Source organism: Amblyomma mixtum, chromosome 2 (genome assembly GCF_055824585.1).
Source record: "Amblyomma mixtum isolate Tamu chromosome 2, ASM5582458v1, whole genome shotgun sequence".
In the NCBI taxonomy this organism is placed as follows: Eukaryota; Metazoa; Arthropoda; class Arachnida; order Ixodida; family Ixodidae; genus Amblyomma; species Amblyomma mixtum.
This window is the reverse complement of record NC_143013.1, coordinates 60,936,255-60,959,745: the sequence shown is the minus strand read 5'-3', so window position 1 is coordinate 60,959,745 and position 23,491 is coordinate 60,936,255.

The following is a 23,491-nucleotide window of genomic DNA, read 5'->3' as shown; positions in this document are numbered from 1 at the left end:
AGAGCTTCATGTGCCACCGCACATGGACCCCTGTACTGCTACTGTATCTTTACTGATAGAAAATTACTGAAATTCAGGTTGAAATCACAGCCAGCTAGCGCTTCTACTGAAAAAAAAAAGAAAAACGTTGTTTGATTTATTTTCGGGATAAAAATTAATTTTTAACCCTTTAATTTTCCACGTTAATTATGCAGGTAAGCCATACAAATTTTTTCTCCCCACAAATGTGCTAGTTATGATAACATTTTGTTGTCATTTATAGTAAATCGGTAAATTTCCCTGACAATTCAATGAAACTTGATTTCAGATAACTTTGCTCAAATTTGACAAACAATTCCGGCACACGAGATAAGTCTACTGAGGGTATTACTGCCAAGTAGTTTTGAAATGTGCATTTCCTACAGAAACTATACTAGATTGCATAACTTGTCTGCTTTGTGGCGCTTGAATTTTACAAATAAGGTAACTAAATTGAAATTTTTTACAGAGAAATGTACTCAGTAGCACTGATCGAAAGTAAATGTCAATGGCCGCCCACCACAAGGGATGAGTGCTAGCTGGCTCGCGAAATGATTACCGCAATGATGACGCAGTACCATGCGCGCAGGACAGAAAGTTGGTCTTGTTGATACGGGTTCGCAGTGGGTGCAGTAGCGCGAAAAGCGAGATACGAACGAAATACTGCAGAGGACAGGCGCTTAGAGAAATACTCGGAACAAATACATGCCATGCAAAATAAGAAAAAGGATTCAAGAAGCTATCACAAACAATAAAAACCATGATAAGGAATTATACTATTTAAAAAGAAAATTTCTTCCCGAAAACGGGGTGAACATGGCTTTCTAACGATTCGTCCCTCCTGTCAGGGCAATGTGATATGCCTCTGATATCTTAGGAGAGCTCTGTTCGCTACGTGTGAAGATGACAGAAGTTCATTCTATCACACGGTGATCATGCACACGCGCAGCTTCTTATCACATCACAATGCACTTTGAGGCGCGCGGTAAGACAAGCAGTTTATTTGTGCAGTGTACTGTGCTCTACAAGATAAAAGAGACCTTGGACGCAACTTTTGTCGCTGCCTTGTTTTGTACCGCAGACCAAATGCTGCAGGGCTTGCCTTGCGGTGAACGCACAGCATCCGTGTCATAACGCGCAGCCGCCTGCCTTAAGCAGCGAAAAATTCTGCCAAAACGTTGTCAGAATGGTTTCAAATGCCAGTCCGCAATATTGTCACAATGTTGCCAATGTCACTGCTTTGACCCACCAGGTAACGCAACACACAAACGTTAGTACACCATTTGTGCAACATTGTTATGACATCTTTCGGACGTTAGAATGACAAGAAGTGCACAAAATAACTTTGCCGCTTGATTTCTGCCCCCAGTTGGGCAAAACACACGCACATCCTGCAGAAAAAAAAGAATGACCCTCTGCATATTTTGCAAAAGTGAAGCGGAAATACATTTTTTAAGCAATAGGTTGCAAGATGGCGATTTTGTGACAGTGCATTAATGCGCGTAATTAACACAGCAAGCATTTCCGTGGCGATCAAGTCCAACGATCAGTCATGCACGAAATACTGCGCCCCAAAACATTACGAACCGGAAAAGGCCATGCTGCGCAGACATACACAGAGTGACTTTCAGCGTACTTGTGTATATTCGCCACATATGACGCCCTCGTTTTAGAGCCAGTGATGCTGCAGACCACCCGAGCGAAGTTATTATGCAAATTTTTGAATTTGTAATTTGGCGAAAAAATTGGGTGACGATTAGGCTTCTCGGTAATGTTATTTTTGAGTGCATCTGCTGCAGTATTACAACCATAGGTGACCGCAGACTGAACACGCAGTGCCAAACGGAGGCGGGCTTGGGTTTAGGCTTTGGTATAGCTTGCACAGCGATCCGCCGTCTACGAGTCCCTAGAGGAATCCTCATTGGAAACATTTACAAATTACATTATAGCTTTAGTCACATGACAAGGGCGTGAGCGAGGATGCCAACTTTTGCGAACGTAATTCGTCTGAAATGACATAAAATTTGTCGCCTCTCAGGTCTGTTGCAGCTACTTGAAATTCAATGGTTTGTAGTTGAGTTCATTATTCACCGTCTCCACTCCTGTCCAGCATCAATGACGCGCCTAGCTGCTCATGTAACACACCATATTACACACAATTTGCTCTTACGCTGCACCATTTAACACGAAACGCGATACATCACTGAGTACAAACGATCGAAAACGGAAGAAGGACGACTCCGCACATGCTAATTAAAGGTGCAGCAAAACGCCACGGGCAACGGCCGGCACAGCTGCCCTTCAAAACGATAATTATAATGAGGAGTCCGTTCAGACAGATTGGGGGGAAGAAGGGGGGAGACGGTCGATGCACGCCGAATGCGGTCGCACATTATTCAAGCTGTGGACGCGTGAGTACGATCCGTATAGCGCTGTTGAAAAACCCAGTAAGAAATTTCTGGAAGCGGGTGACGGCGCCTAGAAAGGGAGTAGGCGTCGTAGCTCGCATCAAGCTGCGCCCCTAACCGGTAGGGTAGGGGAAGGGGGACGCAGCTTGACGCGAGCTACGACACCTACTACCTCTCTAGGCGCCGTGGATGGGCCCATGGAGATGCGCCTTAAGAGCTGCGCTCTAAAATTAGAAATTCAAGTTTGGTTTGGGTTATTGGGGTTTTACGTCACAAAGCCACTCAGGCTGACGTCGTAGCGAAGGGCACCGGAAATTTGACTAACTGGGGTTCTTTAACGTGCACTGACATCGCACAGTTCACGGGCCTCTAGAATTTCGCCTCCATCGAAACGCGACCGCCACGGCTGGGATCGAACCCGCGAATTTCGGGTCAGCACCTGAGTGCCATACCACTGAACCACTGCGGCGGCAGAATAGCCAGTGAGCACGATCATGTTGCTAATACCTTTTATTTAAAAAGCCATATTAAATCGTGCTGCCATCTTTGTGAGAACATTATGCAAATTCATTCGGTAAAAACACGCATGCTAATTGTCAAGAAGGCGAATTTCCGAGCCCTATTCATATCTTGCTTTAGCATTTTCTCGTTACATTGCGTTCATTGGATCCATGAGAAGCCGCAGGATTCAATAAACTGCAGAAGCGATCGCCTGGTTTTCTGCGGCCTTAGCTAGGCGCTAGCCTTCTCGGGCGGCCTTATCCCCTTCGTGAGCAGCCGCATGATCCTGGCGTTGACGACACAGCCCAGCGGTCCTCTGTATTGGCGTATAACTCGGAAAACAATTCCCTTCCACAAAACGATCCTCAGCTCTCTTGTCATCTGACGCCATTGCTCGACTTAAGTAGCTCTCAGTGCAACCTCACTGAAATGCAGAACGCAGCAAAAGAACACGCGCCCTCCTCTCGACACAGGCCTAAAATCATAACGAGCCTAACTGCTCCTCGTTTCAATGAACCCCTCTTACCAGCGCGCAAGGCCAATATATTAGAGCTGTTTACTCGCCCTGCTGATGGATGGCGCCACGGGACCCGTGCCTCAGACTACTCGATTTGTTGGTTGCCGGAGCGCGCATCGCTTTGCGACGGAAATTCACGTGGCGCTCTCGCGTACGCCGCACGGGCTTCAGGACAGAGCGTAGATTCCTTCGTGCAGCGCGCTGGTTTCGGCCGTCACAGTACTGAGAAAACATTGTTGCTGACGCATGCGCTGCTCCGGTGGCAACTGGGCACGTAGACACCAGGGGGCAGACGGAAAGCTTCGACAAAGTTCGTTTAGGTTCGGCTCCGCGTTCTCCCTCCATTCTGGCGCCAAGGTGACCAGCGCCACACCGCCAACGGGGACTAAATGCATTTGATGCTTTTTTTAAAAAAAAAAAAAAAAGGCTTCTGCGATTATGGCCGTCGGGTAGCGATACTTACTTAAACAACATCCCATCGGGGTGCGATACACGATCACGAAGTCGTCAACCGCAATTCAACTATGGCTGCAGAAAAACAGGACAGGACACTTAAAGCACTAATGTGTTAATGCCGTATAGCGGAATTGGTCATGCTCGATTTTTCTTTCATACATTTGTGCGAGTCCTAATACCCCTATAGGTACAATGATGGGGCGGTTAAGCGATGCGCCACTGCCCTGCGATGGTAGGTGCTGGCACCGATGAAGCTTGTGGGACCCAGGTTGCTCTTCCCGAGCAATCTGTCGCGACCAATCATTAAATTAATTGCGCTGTGCAGGCGCATGCGCAGCATACAGTGTAGCAGATGCCGGTGCGCCCAGTGTTACTATTGGCCGCGCTGTCGGCCAGACACTCCCCGCAGTCCTTGCCAAAGCGCATGACTTGCGGCACACTTTCTGGCGTGCAGATCGGATAGCGAGAGCCTCTCCTTAGCTTTGCTTCGTCCATGCTCTAGGAAATATTTAGCAACTCTATGGCACGTACCACCGATTGCACTCGCACTTGCCGCTGCAGGCGCAGTTATTATTAGCGCTTTTGACGCGTATACATAATGCTCTCACGCTCATCTGCGTATATTGGTTATCATTTTGTGGCAGCTGAGCTTCATGCGCGTTGGCAAACGCTTCATCTCGCGTGCGGCCGCAGTGGTGGCCGTGGCGAGAGAGCAGCGCAAAAACTGCTGCATCTAGAGCATAATATATTCAGATATTCATCACTCCCATCATTTCACGTATAAAGGCGGCCTATATCTGAGTATCAGTGGGTATCATGATGGCAGTGGTTGCCCATTCGTGCACTCACTACGCGGACGTCAGACCCCGCGAAACAGCAGCACATCCATTTTTTATTCCCTCTTATCATATTAACAAGCTCTTTGAAAAAAGCTCTAAGAGAAAAAAATCATCTAGAAAACTACACGAGGAAAAACTCCTGCACGTTCTACCGTAGTGGCTTCAAAACACGACGGTCAGTGGCGCAAGGGGCGCTAGCGGTTTAATTAACGTTTTCGATGTGATGGGATAAATGTACCCATGACAGACAGGAACATTTGAAGTACACGTGTAATCATCAGTGACGGTACTGTTGCACAACTTGGAAGCGCAGTATAGGCGCTACGGGACGACGGTTGTCACTTATCGCTTTCAAAACAAGTCTGTTAGGGGCACAGGGTCACCGGGGTCGTTTCTGCGTCTGTTGCGTTCGCTGTTTTCGCCTCTTCTCTCTCGCAGGTGATTCAGCAGGTTGGACGGAAGTGATGTGTAACGTGCACAAAACACATTTTTACACTTTTTCATTCGACGTACTCACTTGTCCTTCATCTTATATTAACCTGAAAGCAATTTTTAATTATGCACCACGCTTTTTTGTGTTATGAAAATTATATCCGTATTAGGCCCAGCTCGAGCTGCGTTTTACTGCTACTACCGGCGCACTGCTATCGTTTGACTGTGGCGGCGCGAACGCGCAACTTGCAACGCGCCTCACGCCTGCCCTACGTTTACAGATCTGTTGCTTTAAAGGAAAATGAAACATTCAGGCATTTTCCACATTCTACTGGGAGAAGTGACAGCTGCACCACGCCCCTGTTACTGGGTCATTTCCTTTCCTGAGAGCCAATGTTCATTTTTATTTCAACTCTTCAACGTGCACTGATACGGATAACACTCGGGCCACCTGACACGGCAGGTAAAGGAAAAATGGGAATGAGAAATAGATTTTAACAAACATTTGACATTGCTATTAGCGAAAGGGTCATCAACTCAGGTAACATGCCTATCCGACAGCCACGCAGCTGTGACTAGTGACCCTGGCAGGCATGTGTACGTGCTTCGACAACCGTCGTCAACCACCAATAACGGGCTTATAAATTTTATATACAGTGTGCATGTGGTCGCAGATTGAAGTGGTTACGACTACCGTTGCAAGAAGCGACAGGACGCGAACATTGCTCGCGACATACTACAGCGATCCTCAGGGGTCCACGGTCCGCAAGCGTCTCGAACTAAATTTGACTTCTACGTGACAAGCGGGAACAAGTGTGTTCTGTTAGCAGTTCACAGTGCGACTCCTGTTTTGAGGAAAGGCTTAGTGGCGCCATCACCTGGAAGCTTCTACTTCTAAATCCTCGATGGAGCCATTATCCGATAGGGAGGTGCAAGATTATCTGGAACATCTGGGAGTAATCCATTCCGTCGATCCGAGTCTGGACCTTCTCAATGCACTCATCAGAGCCCATTTGGAGCGGGTCACTTTTGAAAACCTGGACTTGTTGCTCGGAAGAAACGTCGCCCTTGACTCCAAAGTCGTGCTGAACAAGGTGACGCGGCGAGGACGCGGAGGCTACTGCTTAGAGCTCAACTGCCTCTTCGGTCGACTGCTGCAGGCACTCGGCTACCGAGTGCAGCTACGGGCGGCCCGCTTCTGCCTCGCGACTCCAGATGATGCGCCCGAAAAGACGCGGCTCATCCACGCTACGCTTCTGGTGCAGTTGGCCGACGGTGGTGATCCCTGGATTGCGGACGTTGCCCAGGCGTTCGTCGGCATGGAGCGAGCGCTCCCCCTCAAAGGGGGCGACACGACGCCATACCGCGTCCGCGAAGTGGACGACTCTGGAGCGGTGGAGCTCTCTCTTCCCACTAAAGGTGGTGGCTGGAAGGCGTTCCTCCTTATTGAGCCATACGATCTCGAGTGGGTGGATTTCGAGGCGATCAACTGGCACGCGTCCACCCATCCGGACAGCCTTTTGCGACGCCTCCTTCTCGTAGGGCGGCGCTCCGTGGATGACGGATGCTGGCTTCACCTGCTGAGGACACGCTTCACCCGCTGGTCCCCCACCGATGGCATCTTGGAAAAGCGAGTCCTGCGGAGTGAAGACGAGATTCTGGAGCTGCTGCAGACAGTTTTCAGACTCCGTCTGAGTCCGGAAGAAGACATCGAGCCCTTGCGTGTCCGGCTGCGCGAGCTTCTGGATGACAGCTTCTGGGCTGAAAAGTGCCTTTGGCCCGAATGTTGAATGCGGTGCTGCTGCTAAGCGTCGAATATGCTGCAAATTAACCATTGAAACCCCATAAAAGGGTTTCTGAAACACAGTTTATAGGATTTGCATCCTGGTTTGTAACATTTTTAATATTTGATGAAATTCAAAGATGTTGCCATAAAATTACACAGTGGAATGGCTTCTTTTAGGCGTCGTTTCCTTTGAGAGGTGGCTCGAAGTGATGCCGACGCAATATCCTGAAAAACGGAGGACTACATTAAAATGGTGGAACTAGTGCGCCCGATCGAATTTCTGTCCGCAAAAGATGTCCCGCCTCTCAGAACCCACTGCCGAATCGGTGCCGTTTACATGGAAGCGCCCGTTGGTGTTAGCATGGTCAGAAGGTTCGTGCGGAGTGTACAGGCTGACAAGGCCTCCAAATCAAGCAGGGAAAACTAGCACCCTAGTAGACGTCATGTCTCTGCACCCGGTCCAGAGCTAGTTGGTTTTCTTGAACGATTTGTGGAGACCGGTGCGCTGAAGGTGCATGATCCTGGCAATTGGTGGCATATTTATTGACAAGTTTATTCACGCCATCAGCGTACAAGCTGATTTAAACTAGTTTGTTGCAGGTGTTTCGGGGTTATCTGAAATAGCGCTAAAACAAGCTGACATTCCTGTGAATTAGCCTCGTTAAAAGGCGGCGGCAAACGATTTTGTCCGCCGTATTTTTGAGATCAGTTACGGGCTCATCATCGCTGCCCAGGGACTTGATGAGAGTCCATGAAGTGCAGGCGAGTTCCCTCTTTAGAATTTCAAGATTAATACGCTGGCTTGGTGATGCTCTCAGTATTCAACGACTTTGATGGTTTGTCGGTTGAATTACTGGGACGTGACGCAACTGAAAATTCAGCGCCCCACGACTGAATGTGACAGAAATGGCGTGAAAGTGCGCACGTGCATAAAGCAAGTCTGCAGAAATATGCAACTACCCAACACGATCACCATTAGACCTGCGCTAGTGGTGAGGCCTCCGCTGCGCTATAGGGGAGCTGCGGTTGCTGCTTCCCGTCCGCCTTAGAACCTGGGCCTTGCACCATCAAGCTTCTGATTGTTTACCAAGATAAAGGAACACCTAACTTGCATACGCTTCGCACTTGGCGGGTAGGTCACCAACGGATCTTGGGCACCCTCGTCGTTGTGAACAGCTGTTCTGATTCTTACATACCGCCATGAACTTTTACGGCGGTGCTCTTCAGTCGGTGTCAAAGAGCATTGCCGCGTTAGGTGACTACGTGCATATGTTGTGGTCCTGGGAAGGTTGACATTGTGAACTTTCGCTTGAACGTAACTTCGTTCTGTCGCATCACTTAATAAAAAAAGTTACAACCTGCATGCGCAGTGTGAGAGAGCTATTCTGTTTTTGACTAGCTTATCGAAGCCATTTCACCGCGGGGTTTCCTGGAATGTACCGCTATGCTATCGAAGAGCTTGTGCAGTCTTACCGTGATTGCATGGCCTTCAGCTGGGACCTGCGGAGGAGTGCTATGAGGTGGGGATGGCAAAGTGAAGCAGATGCGGAGGAGTATGAGAGGTAGGGAAGCTAAAGAGAAAAGATCATATGAGCAACAGCGGGGAGCTCTGCAGTAGGCACGGGAGGCGTAAGGCCAGTGCGGTAATGGATGAACCACAGCAGTACAGCTAATAAGCCCTGTATTGGAAATGTACTGGGAAAGGTCGGTACTGCAAAGGACCGGAGTGGAACCAACCATTTCCAATGTTAGGCCGATTACCTATGCTGCTTGGGGAAAAAATGGATATTAGTGATTTCTATGACCTTCAGGGTGGCGCCTCAATCAAGCGAATATGGAGTACTTCTATGTGGATAGATAACCCTGTAGTTGGAATCCGGCTGTTTTTCAGTTTCCCTATTGGCTCGAGCGAGTTCATCGACAGTACCAACTAGGTTTGAATAAAATCAAACAATATTTCGCTTCTCGAGGGTGTAAAGAATGAATAAAATTCAGGGACGACATCGCTGCCTGAATGCCAAAACTGGAATCGAAATTTATTGCGTTTAACCGTGCCGGTAAGCAATACACAGAGATTGTAATGTTAGCTGTTGTACAGAATACAAGCCAGCTAGAAAATTTGGACAGTCACTGTTGGTTGAGATTTTGCGCCTAAAGCTGCTTCCTTTTGCGTTTATTCGTGCTCACTAATTTTATTAAACACGTGCTGCTTTCTATATAAACATAAGTTTCTAATCCTCTGTACAGAGGAGGAGGAGGAGTAGGAGATAGACTTTAATGAATACAGGAAAGGTATGCCTCGTTAGCCCAGCATGCTACTCCAGGTGTGCACTGATGGAAAGCGAAAAACGAGTTCGCCTTTTTCGGCACAGTCCATTCTCGGAGCAACCACCGCTTGTGCAGGTAGTTTGTTCGCATGATGGATGGACGGTATGTAACGAACGTAAGGCCGCTATGACAGAGTTATTTCCTAACATTCTTTCCATCCGCTTCAACCCCATTCTTACCATTAGCCTGTGTGAGTAATACTGTACACAGTATTACAAACACAGTGCAATCTATAGAGTAGAAAATGCAATCAGAACTTTAATGAGAGAGACAGTAGCAGACAGCAATGGGACATCCCGTCAGTAACGAAAGAGGAAGTAAAGAAAGGCTTAGGGGCAATGCAAATGGGGAAAGCAGCTGGTGAGGATCAGGTAACAAGAGATTTGTTGAACGACAAAGGGGAGATTGCGATAGAAAAACTAGCCACCCTTATACGCAATGCCTTGTGACCGCGAGCGTACCTGAAGCTTGGGGGAATGCTAACATTATCTTAATTCATAAGAAAGGAGGCGTCGAATAGTAGTTTGGTTTGGTTTATTGGGGTTTAACGTCCCAAAGCGACTGAGGCTATGAGAGACGCCGTAGTGAAGGGCTCCGGAAATTTCGACCACCTGGGGTTCTTTAACGTGCACTGACATCGCACAGCACACGGGCCTCTAGAATTTCACCTGCATCGAAATTCAGCCGCCGCGGCCGGGATCGAACCCGCTCAAATAGTAGTGTTTGCTAAGGCAATCGCTAATAGAGTCGGTACAACGTTAGACTTCAATCAACCAAATGATAAGACATGATTTCGCAAAGGTTACTCGACAATAGAGCGTATTCGCATCATCAATCAGGAGACAGAGAAAACCGCAGAATATAACCAAATCCTATAAATAGCCTTCATTGATTGCGAGAAAGGATTTGACTCAGTGGAAACCTCAGCTGTCATGCAGGCATTGCGGAATTAGGGTGTAGAAGAGTGTTATGTGCAAATATTGGAAGATATCTATAACAACTGCACAGCTACCGTCAGCAATAAAGTTCCGATAAGGAACGGTGTTAGGCAGGGAGAAATTATCTCGAAAATGCTATTCACCGCCTGTTTACAAGAGGTATTGCGAGGCCTGAAATGGGAAAAGTTGGAGATGCGAGTTAATGGAGAATACCGAAGTAATCTGCGATTAGGTGATGACATCGCCTTGCTATGTCACTCATGACATGAACTGGAAAGCACGATAAATGAGTTAGAGAGGAAGAGCGGAACGGTGGGTCTAGAAATTAACATCCAGAAAACGAAACTAATTCTTAACCCTCTACAGCAGCAGACATACATACAGCAGCAGCCGTAGACAGCCGACATACATACATACATACATACATACATACATACATACATACATACATACATACATACATACATACATACATACATACCTACATACCTGCATACATATATGCATGCATGCATGCATGCATACATACATACATACATACATACATACATACATACATACATACATACATACATACATACATACATACATACATACAGGAGGCGCAACTACATGGCCCCGCGGCCGGCGCGGGCGACCAGAAAACGTCACAGAGGAGGAGAGGAAGGGAGGTCGGTTTCCGTGGCGCGCGGTAGATGGCGCTCACGCGCGGTGCCCGCTAGAGTCACTGGAAAAAATTTCAGAGTACCGCATTTCTTTTCCCCGCGCCGCCGACGCGGTCATTGGCCCAACCGTACCACGTGGTCTTGGGGTGCCATATACCTTCCAAGCGCCGGTCGGGCCGGCTGAGAAGAGCGCAGGTTCCCGACGTTTCTCGTGTTGCAACTGTCGCTCTCGTGTTTGATACTGAAGAAATCATGCCTGGCTGCTGCGCCTTCGGATGCAGCAACCGAACCGAGTCCGGAAAGACTTTTTTTCTCGATTCCGACCGGGAAAAATGACCGAGAGCGTCGTTCTGCGTAGTTGCACAGAATCGGCCGGGAGAACTTCAAGTTTTCAAAAATACACACGCTTGTGCGAGGTAAGTGCACCTTGCTTGTGCTTTTTGGTGCTGTTTTAGAAGGTATGTAAGCGCAGTGCACGCGGTGTTAGCGATAGGATACTAAGAAAATAGGTGTTCACAGCAAGACCGTCGCGCATGTCGTGCAGCGATCGTTCGCAGCTTGCCCGCTTGACGCGGGTACACGTGTACGCGCTTGTTACTCAACACACGCGGCTCTTCCGACTATTCCGTGCTTGTGGCACGCGAAGGCACATTTGTCGCGCGAGAATTCCGCGTCCTAACGTGCACCAAGCACTCGCACGATCTTTCCGCGCCTCGAGTCATTCGAGCCATGGCACTTGTTTTTCGCGGACCGTGACGATCGCAGTCAATAAAAGCTGGTTGGTTTATGGGGTTTAACGTCCCAAAGCGACTAAGGCTATGAGAGACGCCGTAGTGGAGGGCTCCGGAAATTTCGACCACCTGGGGTTCTTTAACGTGCACTGACATCGCACAGTACACGGGCCTCGAATTTCTCCTCCAAAGAAATTCAGCCGCCGCGGCCGGGATCGAACCCACGTCCTTCGGGCCAGTAGCCGAGCATCATAGCCACTGAGCCACCGCGGCGGCCCAGTCAATAAAAGCATGGTCGGGCATGTCTTACGTTCACGTAACGGCCGCTTTCTGTTCAGTTGGGTTGGGACTGGTAGAAAAATAGAAATGGGTCAAATGTTAGCAATCCTTGAAGCTGCGTGTTTGCGGCGACATGCGTGTTTACATCCCAAATAAGCTATTTTAAGTGTCACTGCGTAAACTTAGAAACATTTAAAACGTATTCTTTTTCTTCGCCTATTTATTTGGGTGTTTCAGCTTATTATTACAGCTATATTCCATGTTTTTCTTGTTCCACATATTTGAAACAGGGCTTCACTCGAAAAAGCCCTGGGAGCCTCCTTGGGCAGCCCAGCGTTCGGGTGACCAGCATCACTCTTCTAACTGTACAATAAACATTTGCAGGACCACTTTTGCGCTGAAGACTTCGAGAAGCCTAGAGTGGATGGGAAGAAGAAGCTAATGTCAAGTAGTTTCGTCCTGCTGGAACAAGACGGCGGTCCCATGGCGGTCCACGATGCTCACTGCCCAAAAGCACGAGCTTGTATCTTTGCTGCTCGGAGCGGCGAAATGTTTCCTTCGTAGCTTGCTCCGCGGAAGGGGAAAAAGAGGCGTGCACAAGCTCCCGATAGCAGCGCTAAGATGCTGCTGACAATCACAGCACAGTTCCTGCAGTAAACGCAACCGCGGAGTAAAACAACCGCCGGCTGCATTACTTCGCACAAAATAACAATATTTTTTTCTCTTCTGAGTAACCATTGTCTCCGAGCACGAAGTATTTGCGCTTCAGTGAACACTCAACCCGATATGTCACCGAATATCAAGCTCTTTCAACACGGCGACCTTCCTTCGACGCAGTCGGCTTGGAAGGTAAATGGCAGTGGCCGCTCAGTGTTGCCAGTCAAATTCCGACCTTTGCGGTACTCTGAAATTTTTTCCAGTGACTCTAGTGCCCGCTCGGGCAGCGCGAGGCACCGCGCTGCGCGGTGCGTAGCGCGGTTTCGGGACGGCGGAGCGTGAAAAAAAAAAGCAGTGCGGGAACATATTGGCAGGATGTTACAGGAAACCGCTCCGTTTGTGGTCTGGGGCCGCTGATGGGGTATCAAGAATGTTACCATTCCAGCCGGCTTGCACGGAGAACAGCGGCTAAGTAGTTGTAGACGTCGTGCTTCTAGCTGTGGCTAAACTAGCCAGCCCACGGAGGGGCTCACAATTTATTTTAAACATTGCACCGCTCCCTTTTCATCCCCTGCGGTCAGAGGGACCCTGAAGCGGGCTTCCAAACGCTGTACTTTCCCTGTAAGGCGGGTTGAATCCCACGATGGACGAGCCCAGCTGGTTCCTTATCTCCCCTGCCTCTTTAGCTGCAAGGGAATCACAACGCTGTCACCGCTAATTGGGCACTGCAGGTATCGATACGGCTTCGTGTCACCGAGCGGCCTCTTTCATCTTGTTGTGGAGCGGTCCATTGTAGCTAGCCATGCCTGAGACGTCAGGCTCTTCTATTTGGCTATTCGGGTCAAAATGGGCTAACACAATATGCGTCGCTGCCCAGCTCAGACTGTCTTGAGAACGGCGAGGAAGACAGCCCTGCTTGTGCACAGTGACGGCTGGGGAACTCCCCCCACTCCCTGCAGAGGAGCTCCGCCAAATCTTTTAGCAGCTTCGGACACAAAGTGGCGGAAGGCAAGAAACCAAGAAAAAATAAATAAATGAGGAATACTCTGTAACACGTAACACCCTCGAAACAGCGGGTGGGGTCGTGTGCTCTAGTCTCCAGAAGCTATGTGACCGACGTGGTAGAGTGCTTGCGCTCGAGTCCTGGTCTATCTCCGTGGACCCGGCACGCCTTACTGCCTCGCTGTAGCATACGATGGGACGTAAGTGCTTTGTTCCGAACTGCAATAGCGGATACAAGTCCTGCAAAGAAAGCGTCATCTCCTTCAAGGCTCCCAGTGACTTGTTCCCAGTGATTTGTTCCGACTGAAGAGGACACGCGAATCAGCAAGCTATGATGTACGTGTTGCCTTAATTATGACCGATGCTTGCGCCGGGAGCATATGCACCTCTTCATCTTTTTACTTCTTCAGCAAGCTTTGCTGCATGCCTCTCTATCGTGGTCCCTAAGACCCTGAAGGTAAGCACACAAAGCTAATATCCTTCGCATGCTTCATGAGTATCCAACGAATTTCCTTCACGACGTGAGTAAAAAGGGCAGCCATCGCGCGCGGCACTGCCCACCAGTAAGTGGAAGAGCGCCGAGCCGCAGGCACATCAACAGTTAGAATTCGAATGTAAATTGCCTCCCGTAATATGAGGCCACGTTTTACCGCACGATAACTCAGGGCAGCATGACATTTGCGAAGAAAATGTTGGCCGCGCAAATATGCTCTCCCGCGGAAGCACGGAAATGCACGCGCCAAGGTTACCCGCGGCACGCCGCCAAGGGGAAGTAAAACGATTTGATGCTTAAGAAAAAAGGAAGAGAATTCTAGGATTATCGCCGTCGGGGTGGGGAGGGGTAAGAAGATTGTGCGATACTTAAACTACATCACATCAGGGTGAGATACACGGTCATGAAGTCGCCTACCGCAATTCAGCTATGTCTGCAGAAAAACTGGAGAGGACACTTAAGCTCCGCCTTAAGGGTATGACGTGATGCGTTAATGGGTTAATTCCCATGCATGTGCCATCGATCATTCTCGATTTTTCTTTCATTCATTCGTGGGAGTCCTCATACCACTCTAGGTACAGTGCTGCAGCGGTTAAGCGATGCGCCACTGCACTGCGATATGGCAGGTGCTCCCAGCGGTGGGCTTTGCGAGACCCAGGCTGCTCTTCCCGAGCAATCTCTCGCATCCGATCATTAAATTATCTGCGCCGTGCCACGGTGGTGAGTTTGCTCACAGTCCGGTGGTTGATTGATTGATTGACTGACTGGTTGATTGATTGATTGACTGACTGAACAACTTTTATTTCCATCATGAAAGACGTTCATCCCTACCCCGGGCATGCAGGTCTGGAAGATGTGAGCTGCCTTTCCGCGGTTAGAGGCTGGCTGTCCTTCACTGTTAGCGGCCTCTTCCGCCAAAAATATGGTGGTGCGTTGGAGCTCAGGGTACAGGCTCCTTAGCAGGTTCTCCCAGGCTTCTCTACTGTCAATGCTTTTTCCCGCCCCGGGAGAATTAGGGCACTCCCAAATGATGTGGTCGAGGGTCCCTCTCGCCCCACAGTGTGGGCAGCTATCTGACGACCTCAGGTCTGGGTACACGTGGTACGCCCATACCGGTCTCATAAAGGCCTCTACGCGACAGCTTCTCTATTATTTAATTTTAGGAGTGGCGGGTGTACTAGCTACGTCCCAATTTATAATGGTGAATAATTTCGCCGTAATTTTGCAGATGCTCCTCTTTTACTCAGTGCTCGGGTGGTTCTACAGCTACCACGGAGTAGAAAACTTGAGCTAGCTCGTGTGCAGCCTCTTTACCAGGCGGTGGCAAGTGTGGGTGTCCAAATTAACTGAATTTTCCTATTCAGTGATGGGCACGTTGTGTGACATGGGCGGCCCACCTAGGTTGCTCTGAATTTTGGCACGTTGTGTAACAAGCTATCGCTGTAGTCGATCACGCTCAGTGTTAAACTGCAACCAACTCACTCACTCAATCTTATGCTACGGCTCCGGTGTGCACCCAAAGTTATACCTAATAATTCTGGACAAAAACATTTTTGAACAGGAGAGAGTTTGTGAAAGCAAATTTTTTAATATGTCGTAAGATTTGACTATGAGGATCAATATAACCGCAGATCTCTTGTCGGCAGGCTTGGAATTTTTTGGTGTTAACGTTTTTGCTAACGTCAAAACTGTTCCCCATTGGTTTTCTCTGGCAGTCTTAAGTGCTCAATGCGAGCGGTGGAGAAACGTTAAGAGAGATTTCGCGAGATTTCGTATTTTGTAAATAAATACGTTCTTTGCCCGTACAAACCTTTTTAAAAAACTCTTTTTTTGTTCGCACTATCAATCAGTGGAACAGCTTGCCAGCTCTCGTCTTTTCTGCGCGTAATGTTCATGATTTTGAAGAACGCTTGTCCCCTATCATCTGAGTTCTGTTTGTAATCCTACGTCTGGTGTTTTATAATATTTCTTCCTGTTTTTTTTTTTCTTTTTGACAATGTTGTTCATACAGCAACCTTTTACTTTTGACTGCCTTTATGTTTATCATTCAGGTGTTTTGTAGTGTTTGTCTGTTTTCTTTCTTTCTTTTTTGTAGTTTGGTGTGATCTTTGGCTGTTGTTAAATTGCCCACTCTGCTTGGCCCTCGGGCTGCAGTATTTTGTAAATAAATAAAATAAATAAAACATATCGAATGAATTGACTGTTACATTCAATATTTCAATAAGTGTGACTTACACTTCTTCAGAATTGAAAATTTTTGTCCAAGTATGTTGGACATGCCTGTCTTCAAGATATCCACGTCTTTGCGGCTTTCACCGGCTGAAGGAAGGCTGGGCCGCTCCGTCCCTTTAAAAATTCGCGGAGCTCCTGTCTGAAGCCCCCTCAGGTGGAGGAAATTAAGAGCCCTATTAGGATCGGGTAAGCGTGGTCGGGCCGGAGAAGGGACGAGGAAGGCGGGAGACGGGGTTACGAAGAGAAAACCAGGAAAAGGAGAACTTTATGCAGGAATATTTACATTATTTACAAAAAGGGTAACTGAGAGGGTCTCTCAGTGTAAGAGAGAACTTCTTCAGGAGTCAACAGGAGTGCGCTGATGTCCCAAAACAACACCTCGTTAAATAGCCTTCGTATTCCCCAGATCCCTGACTGGGGAATAAACTTCGAAGGATGACGTCCAATCGCATGGGCAGACGTGGACTCCGAGGTACCACCCACGGCTGGGCGGTGCTGGCCGTCCCGCTCTCTCGCAGCTCGGTTGATGGGAGAGGGTAGAGCCTCAGTAATTAAATACTGCTGTCTTTCACTCAGCACACCACCACTCTGTCCGTTGACCCGAGGGTCTACTCGGCCACGGGACGCCGCCATCGTCGCCGCATCTTCGGCCTTCGGCGGTCTTTGACCTTCGCCGCTGCCGCCGTGGTCTCTCGGTCCTGGAAGGTCGCTGCTGCCTTAATCCACTTAGGCAGGAGGGGAACGCGAGCTGCCTTAATCCACCCAGGCAGGAGAGGGGGGGGGGGGGGGGCATCCCAAACCCAACAGCCCCACTATGCAGTGGTTCAAAGCAGCGCTATCAGCAACAGCACGCACTGCAGCACAGTGACCGGCGCTCACATTTCTACTGTCGTCATTGCGCGCATCGCTTCCCAGTTAATGCCAAGTGTCACAGTATCCTAGTAGCCATTCATTAGGTGCGCGATCATCACGCCCACAACTTTGTCATAGACAGGGTTTTGGGTACTTATTGATAAGAGGTGCCTACATAGTGTGAGTAATCTCGAGCACATTCATTTTCTTCGCTTTCCTAAGAATGCCTTTACATATTCACACGACATCCGGTCTTCAATATCTCATGAACTTCCAAATTCGCGCTTCATTCCTTCATGCAGGTGCCCCACGTTTCAAATTTTCTTCAAACCAAAGAAAACTGCAATCTGTGCTGACGCACACTGCCCCTATTGTTCTTGCAACTCGCCAAATAACTGCGTGGCCATCGACTGCTTTAAATAGAAACATTTTGCCACTGCAGGAATACTGCCTATTCTCATGTTCATCAAAAGTGCTGAGATGCTCTTGAAAAAAAAAAAGAGAAGCCGACAGGAAACATCGAAGCATATCTCGTTGATATTTTACATAAACTAGGATGAACAGTCATGCTTAGTTACAGCCATGGCGTGTATATAGATGATGCGATGCTCACCAAAAGGCAAGGGAAATCGATCGTAGAAAAAAAAAACAGGTAACCTGAACTCCTAGTTGGCCCTGTTTTCTTCGCATTAGTCAGCTTGATCGTGTATTCACCGATCCTGGCATTTCTCCCATGATTCCACACACCCCAGAAAGTCGCCTAATGTGAGTGCGCTGAATATCTTCTGCGTTTCCGATTGGATCTCATCGGGCTTTCAGCCTGAATTTCATTTCGAGGAACAAGAAAATGTCACAGGGGACAAGGCCACTAGAACAGGGCGGACGCGAAAGCACTGTGATGTTCTTGGAAGTCAGGAATTGTTGAGCAAGGAGTGATGTGTAAGAGGGCGCGTTGTCTTGGTGTAGCAGCCAGTTGATTCTCTTGCACTTTCAGTACGTTTGTCCAGAAGAATATCTCTAAACTGTCCCGTATGACTGTCCTACAATACAACAGACATCGTGGATAGCGCCTCTGTAGTGTGCAAGAATAGGATCACGAAATTCTGCTGTTGTTCTTGATGTTATCCTTGCTGGCGGTCGTCCGCAACGCTCATCGCCGTCGACAGACGTTCGGCCATCATTGAAACGCTTGTCTAACAAAAACGTCTTGCTTTTGATCATAGCGTTAGATCCGAAAGTTTTCTGTACGATAAGATTAGCGTGTGAAGTAGTTTTAGCTAAATATGAAACACAATTTGGTGGAGGTTGTTTGCTGCTTGAACCCCGTCATTTCGCATGAAAAGAAGCGCACGTAATCATCGGAAGACACCCTTTAAAAATAGAACAGAGCAATGCCATACGCCGCCTAGCTGCATGGCAGTCGGAACCCTGAAACATAAAGAAGACTGCTCCCCATATTCACCACCGGAAACCCCAGTATGCCCTGTTCGCGCGCGCTGAGTAAATCCCCCCCCCCCCCCCCCCCCCCCCCCCCCGTTCCGCAGCAATAAGCCACCCTCGTGCGCTGCCTCACTATAGGTTAGCGCTGAAGCGGAAGCATTACAGCTGGCGGTAGACGTTAACGGGAGAAAGAAATAACGCTACACGAAAGTAACGCGACAGGATCGAGTGTGACGCCACTCTTTCAGGTCTAAAGACCTGTGCTTCACTGCACAGCTGTGCCTGTGACGTACTGTCTGCAGTACGAATATATTATGTCCTTGTAGTGCCATATATGCGCCCTATAATTTTATATCCTCACACCAGCAGTCGAGCCGTTGCAGCTGTAAATACAACAGCTCTTTGCTGTTGTATGTACGGACACGCATATACAGAGGTGAGCTGGAAAGCATGGCACGAGAGGGCAGCATTGAAACTTATGGAAAGCTTTTTGGTGGCGGAGTCATCGCACGTCAATCGTGGAGTGTGCCTGAGTGACCCCTTGTCTGCATTTAGCAACCGAGCAATCACCTACTGCGGAAGAGGCTGATGCAGAAAGACGGATTATGAGTGACGCGGGAAGACGTGCGTATTGAAAACTGTTCAGTGTTGACCATTTCGTCCTCGCTGCAGCTTACCTTACCCGAGCTGCAGACATCCTAGGTCTGAAGACGCGAACAGTTTGACTGGCGCCCATAGATCGCGGTAAACGACTAATATACGCCAGCCTTAAAAGGTAAGCCGGGAGGATAATGGCACTGAATTGGATTCATGTTGCTTATTGAGAAATTGTTCCCAAACAAGGCACTGAAAACACCTGAAGAAAACAAAGTTATTCACGAGCGCCCACTTCAGCACTTACGCTGCGATCACTCTGGTTCACATAGTTTGGCTGAAGAAAAAGCTTTAAAGAAGAGGATTAGGCCACAACATTCTGCGGCATGAGCGATGTGACGTTTATGTACCGTGACCGCAAATACAGCTGTACTGTAGGCGCGATCACATTCCAACTTACACAAGCCCAAGTGCGACTCGACATTTATAAGAGCCACTGAACGCATCGACTGGAAGCCTCGAAACTCTCAATGGAGCCTCTATCCGATAAATTGGTACAGCAGTACCTGGACCATCTGAAACTGAGCCGTCCCTACGAACCTAATCGAGACAACCTCAATGCTTTGATCAGGGTTCATCTGGAGCGTGTGACTTTCGAAAACCTAGATTTCCTGCTAGGACGGGATATCTCCCTTGACGCCGAGGCCGTTCTGAACAAGGTAACGCATCAAGGGCGTGGAGGATCCTGCTTTGAGCTCAACTGCCTCTTCGGTCGACTGCTGCAGGCCCTCGGCTATTGCGTGCAGCTCCGTCCGGTCCGCTTCCGTCTCTCGACACCGGACGATTCTCCCTCCAAGGAACCGCTCACGCATGTGGCACTTCTGGTGGAGTTGCCCAAGGAAGATCACTGTCTCGTGGACGTCGGCAACGCAGTAGTCGGCATGGAGCGGGCCCTTCCCCTGAAAGGCGGAGACACGACGCCATTTCGAGTCCGTGAAGTCGACGACTCCGGAGCACTGGAAGTCTCTGTACCAAAAGGAAGCGGCGGCTGGAAAGTGTACTTCACTATCGAACCGTATGGTATCAGATGGTCGGATGTCATTCTACTAGCCTGGTATCTGTCCACACACCCGGAGAGCGCTATGAAACGTGTACTTCTAGCGGGACGTCGCTCCGAGGACGACGGGTGTTGGCTGCAGCTGATGAGGGATCGGTTCATCCGCTGGTCCCCCAGCAATGGTATCTTGGAAATGCGATTCATTCAGAGTGAAGACGAGATTGTGGAGCTGCTGCAAACGGTTTTCAAACACAAGCGTTTGCGGGACGGCAGGCTGGAAACGCTGATTGGTCAAAAAAATATGACGTCATACGCGTGACGTCATATGTCACGTGATATTTAATGACGTCATGTCCGGTTGGGGACAGGCATGTTTTCCCTAGATTTTCCCCCGCCACCGCTCGTCAGCGGACGGGGCTGCTCGCGAGGAGCCGAGAGGCGAGGAGGCAGCGTGCACTGCAGCGTTGCCTCCTCGGCGTGTCCCCGTCATGTCTTTCGACCCGCCGCGGTGGCTCAGTGGCTATGGCGCTCGGCCGCTGATCCGAAAGACGCGGGTTCGATCCCGGTCGGGGTGGTCGAATTTCGATGGAGGCTAAATTCTAGAGGCCCGTGTACTGTGCGATGTCAGTGCACGTTAAAGAACCCCAGGTGGTCGAAATTTCCGAACCCCTTTCAGTACGGCGTCCCTCATAGCCTGACTCGTTTTGCGACGTTAAAACCCCAATAAACCACAAACCCATGTTCTTCAGTGCGCGCGCGAGATTAAAAAGCGCACCTGTCGCGCTGCGCTGTCACACTGCATGCCTGCTTCCGTTCATTTCTTGCGGACTCCTTTCAGTCATACTTAGCTATACTTTGACCAAAAGGCTTCTTAAACAGTTATTTCAAGTTTTATTGCTATGTATAAAGAATATGTTTGTAGCAGGTGCGTGAGCCCGAACAAAAGAAAACTGTTTTTATTCCCCTTCAGTATTCCTGCTTATCGAGACTTGAGTATTTATATGTTGCAGTACATCTTTTTTCAGGCATCACAACTGATGTTTCGATGTGTTTGGTAATTGACTTCATTGTAGCTTCATACTTGCACCATTTAAACTCTGCACATAGCTCTTTTTTCACAAAAGGAAATGTGATTAGGTTTCTGAATAGAGCTGTGCACGGGTCGCAATTTCGAACCCGCGCCCGGCCCGGGACTTAACCTACCGACAGGAAGCCCGGCCCGACACTGAAGGACCCTGAGCACGCTCGTGCTCGGCCCGACCTGCAAAGCGGCGACGACACAAAAAGAGAATTTCAGGAAAATGAGTTTATTTCAATGACATTCAAATTTTGACCTCGCATTCCAGATCACAGTTTGGGATTATACACAAGACACAACGCATAAAGGTATAGATTTATCACTCTAAATATGCAAGTTGTTCATTGATGATGGCTTGATCGAAACAAGAGCGGCGCTCTTTCATTACGAATCCTGCGGCGCTGAAATTTTTCTCGCTGCTTGAATTGGTGGCCGCAACGGCTAATACTTCCATAGCAAGAGAAACGCTTGAAGTATGAAGGGGAATGACAGACGTGGTGTCGTAAGCCATGGATGGCGTGCCACAACAGGAAGACTTTTTGACTTGTTAGAGGATAAGCGAGCAAATAAGCGACAGGGCGGCGCTATACTGCGAATGCCGATGTGGCCGCGACGTCCCTGCTTGTACTATTCACGGGAAGGCACGGTGCTGTGTTCACTTTGCTGACAAGCGATTACGGCGAAACGCAGCACTGCGCCAGAATAGTACAAGCTGAGCCGTAGTGGAGGCGCCAGTGACATTCTTCTAATGCTTTTCATGTGGTGCCCCCCCCTCCTTCGCTCTCGCCCGCGACTATTGTCCGTCTCCCCGGCCGGAACCTGCCGGGTAGGCGGACAAGAGAGAAGGCTGCCGGCTCTGCGGTGCGCTGCGAGTGGCGAGTGGAAGAATTTAACCTTTTCCCGATGTGCTGCTGCAGCGCTACTCCGTGACCCCGCGACCTCGCGTGCGCCGTACGCAGCCCTGCCTCCGCTTCCCAGAACCATCCTTTCTTCTTACAAGGCGCCCAAAACTGGTTGCTTTGCCCCAACGTTGGTACTTGCTAGAACGAAAAATGCGTTTCTAGCCCCAGCTAGCTTTTTTTTTTTTTTAGCGTTTGTACTATCTTCCCGTCCTTGTACATGCCCTCCTGGATGGTCTAGACACAAATCACTTCCTGCTGTGCATGCAAGACGCCCAGCGCACCACAGCCATATTCGCACTTCCACATATATGATACATGCCTTGCCCAACTTAGAGCCTTGGGCGTTTGGTTGTGAGTAACACCGTATGGCGCGTAATGCATTCCCATCAGGCAGAATTAAAATATGAGAAAATTCATCGCAAGATATATTTCCTTGTATTCTCCAAGTAAATTACTTCTATACTAACTCCTCCCTTCTGAAGTGACCAAAAGATAAAACAACTCAGCGTGTAAAAAAGGTGAATGCAAAAATACACTACTTTTGTGCAAAATTCACAGGAAGTGCACTTAAATTGCCACAAGTGCATGGCCAATTAAGGAAAAAAAAAACAAGGGCAAAGGACGGAGACGCACAACAGGAACACAGGACGACGCTGTGTTCTGTGTTCCTGTATTCTGTGTTCCGAGTTCTGTGTCCCCGTCTTTTGCGCTGGTTTGCTTTCTACAATCGTGAACCAATTAACTCGCCCAGCTCTCCACTCTACTGGACCAATAAGGCATCAAGCTTCACAGTGCATTAGTGTTATATCTTACGCTACATATTTTCGAATTGTTTTTGCTCGGCATACACGTCTTTCATTTGCTTAGGAAGAAAGCAGCGCAGTCAAGAAAGTTACTCCCTCCTGCCAGCGAAAATTAAAAAAATGCGGTTTTTTCAGCGCCAGTATAAAATCTTTGCATGCTGACGGCATGTTGAAATTTTCGTTAATGCACCGTAATAATTATCTCATGAAGCCCCAGCTCTTGTGGCCCAGGACGAAGAGTACGATGATTTATGGCAATATTTGAGGTGCATTTATGAGCCAAGTTCTTAATGCTCTAACGTTCTCCTAAGCAAATAAAACTGAAAATTGTGATAATTTTGATAATGCTTTATGGAGCTAACACTACCAGGACGTGGTAAATAAACAAAAAATAAATTCTTTGATAAAGGCCTGTACGCTGCACTTGTGCTGCTCATTTATTTCATGCTGTCCATTTTCTCAGTGCAGTGTCTTCTTTGATAT